This window comes from Saccopteryx leptura, chromosome 1 (genome assembly GCF_036850995.1).
Source record: "Saccopteryx leptura isolate mSacLep1 chromosome 1, mSacLep1_pri_phased_curated, whole genome shotgun sequence".
Lineage (NCBI taxonomy): Eukaryota > Metazoa > Chordata > Mammalia > Chiroptera > Emballonuridae > Saccopteryx > Saccopteryx leptura.
The window spans coordinates 76,217,927-76,221,025 of NC_089503.1; the positions used below are offsets into that span (position 1 = coordinate 76,217,927).

Sequence of the window (3,099 nt, forward strand, 5' to 3'; positions counted from 1 at the left end):
TGAATTTTTACTAATCACATTTGGGCAGAATTTATGTATGGTTTGTCAGCATAAACTGTTTATATTATAACTAGCTTTCATTTGAAGTCAAACCAAATTCTGGGGCTGTTAACACACAAAAATGTTCCCTATGCATTATTTAAGGGTTCTTTTGAATATATATTTATCTTAGAGGGGCAACATTAGGATCAGAATCTTTATCCTCTTCCATATCCCCAACTAAATCAACAGAAATAAACACTTTAGAGTTTAGGAAAAGATATTTCAGAAGCTATCTTTTGAGACTAATATTCTTTCCCTCACTTTTTAAAAGAATTTTCTGTTAACAGTTATGCACAGCATTAAAAACCCCATCTACCATGTGGGTTTTCTTTTTTTAATCACATGTGTCTGTATTTAGAGCACAAAGCAAAATACTATATTGGCAGCTTTAAATATCTGCCAAGTAAGAAAATTCTGTCTTCTCTTCAAACTCAAATTTTCAGTTAGAAAGGGACGAGGCCAAAAAGCAAAGAGAAGCTTGATGCCAAGGTCAGGAAAGTTAAAAGACAAAGAATTGTGGGTTATTTCAGAGAAAAGGCAGAAATACCTCAGATGAAAAAAACAGATAATTGATCAAAGAGAGTAGATAGCAATAAAAATCAATAATCAAAATACATATGCTTCACTGCATACAAAGAGGGATAGAGTGAATAATCTGTGTTTGCATTGACTGCTTCGTCTGGACAGAGTTACAGAGGTTACATCTGTTTCACAAAACCATTCTTTCATGCTAAAACACTGATGTATAATCATCAAAAAATACTACATTCTTTGACATTTTAAGAATTTTATTTTTTTTGGCCCTGGCCCATTGGCTCAGTGGTAGAGCGTCGGCCTTGCGTGCGGGGCACCCGGGTTCGATTCCCGGCCAGGGCACATAGGAGAAGCGCCCATTTGCTTCTCCACCCCCCCCCCTTCCTCTCTGTCTCTCTCTTCCCCTCCCGCAGCCAAGGCTCCATTGGAGCAAAGATGGCCCGGGCGCTGGGGATGGCTCCTTGGCCTCTGCCCCAAGCCCTAGGGTGGCTCTGGTCGCGGCAGAGCGACGCCCTGGAGGGGCAGAGCATCGACCCCTGGTGGGCAGAGCGTTGCCCCTGGTGGGCGTGCCGGGTGGATCCTGATCCGGCGCATGCGGGAGTCTGTCTGACTGTCTATCCCCATTTCCAGCATCAGAAAAAAAAAAAAAGAATTTTATTTTTTAGATAAGCTTTAGCTTTTTGACAAAATTGAAAGAAAAGTACATTTTCCATATACTCTCTTCTCCTACACATGCATAGCGTCCCCACCCATCAGAATGGCATATTTTTATCAAAGAGAAGCCTACACTAGCACATCATAATCACCAAATCCGTAAGACATACTTTTGGTATTGTTCATTCTATAGGTTTGGACAAATATGTAACAACATGAATCCAACATTATAGGGTTATACAGAATATCTGCATTGTCCTAAAATACCTCTGTTCACTGCCTATTCATTCCTCTCTGGCTATACCTAGTACTATTGATCTTTTTCCTGTCTCCATAGTTTTTTGTTTTCCTGAATGTCATATAATTGGATACGTAGAATATGCAGCCGTTTCAGGTTGACTTTTTTCAATTAGTAATATGCATTTAGATGCCTCCACATCTTTTCATAGCTCTATAGCTTATTCATTTTTAGTGCTGAGTAATACTGTTTGGATATTCCACAGTTCACCCATTCACCTGCTGAGGAAGATCTCGGTTGTGTCGAGGTTTCAGTCATTATGAATAAAGCTACTATAAATACACTTGTGAATGTTTTTTTGAGAACATTGTTTTCAAATACTTTGGGTTAATTCCAAAAAAGCACAACTGCTAGATTGTGTGTTAAGAATATGTTTAGTTTTATAAGAAGCTGTCCAATTGTCATCTAAAGTAGCTGTACAATTTTGCATTAACAACAACAATGAATCAGAGTATCTATCACTCCACAGCCTCACCAGCATTTGGTCCTGTCAGAATTCCAAATTTTGGTCATAATAACATTTTGGTGTTAAGTTGTATCTCATTGCTATTTTTTAAATATGATTTTAATGTTTGTTTTATCTTAGTTTTTTTTCTGCAAAGTTCCTGCTAAGGTTGTATATAACTAGTTTTATTCAAAATATCCTTCCTCATTAATAATCATTGGTCTTAAGCTAATTATTTCACTTTAAGGAAGTGTTAAACTTTATACAACTGATGCCATTGAGAATGTGAAAGTAGAACCAGAAAATTCTCAAAGTATACTATAATAATTTAATTGTGGTCTCACTAGACTCTTGTACACAAAATAGAGATCCAATTCATAATTGATAAAGAACAATATAACATGATTATGTGATATGCAAAGAGATCATCTCCAAACTTTTCCATTTTAGTATCAAGATTTAATGATTTGTGACCACTGTGGTTTTGTGAGATGTATTGTTGAAATGCTTATGTGGTAAAAGTTCTTTCAATGTGGTTTTGCAGCTCCTCCATTAAGAATGTAATATTTCCTTACCGTGTTAAATCTGGGCTTCCTTGTGATTTTTCTTGGCTAATCAAGTTTGGCAGAAAGAATGGTGTGTCAACCCTAAGCCTAGACCTCAAGAGGCCTGTGTGCTTCACTTTCTTGCTTGGGCTTTTATGACCACCAATTGAATAAATCCAGGTTGCTAGAGTATGAGAAATCAGGTGGTACAAAACCAGTTCATCCCAGGTGAAGCTACCCTAGATCAGCAAATCCCCAATCAACAAACCAGCTGACATAGTCCTATGAGTAAGTCTAGTCAAGATCAGGTCATTCTAAACAGAGCAACAGAACTATGAACTGACCTATATAAGCTAAAGATAAATAAATGTTAATTTTTTAAGCCATTCAGTTTTAGGAATGATTTTTTATTAATGAAGCAATTGAAAACTAGTATAGCATTTTAGAATGCTTGTGATTTAAATTTGGCAACAATTTTTTCACTAGTACCATCATGTTAAAAAAGAACAGCTATATTTGAGTGCACATTCAATGTATATGTATAGATGAGGTTTACTGTTGATGTTCACTGTCTTTAGTAT

The 3,099-nt window shown here is 36.6% G+C and overlaps 1 non-coding gene across 1 annotated transcript; it reads left to right on the forward strand.

Moving 5' to 3' along the window:
* Positions 1–842: 842 nt before the first annotated feature.
* Positions 843–918, forward strand: TRNAA-UGC (transfer RNA alanine (anticodon UGC)). The gene has a single exon. It is a non-coding gene; the product is annotated as a tRNA-Ala (tRNA).
* Positions 919–3,099: the final 2,181 nt, after the last annotated feature.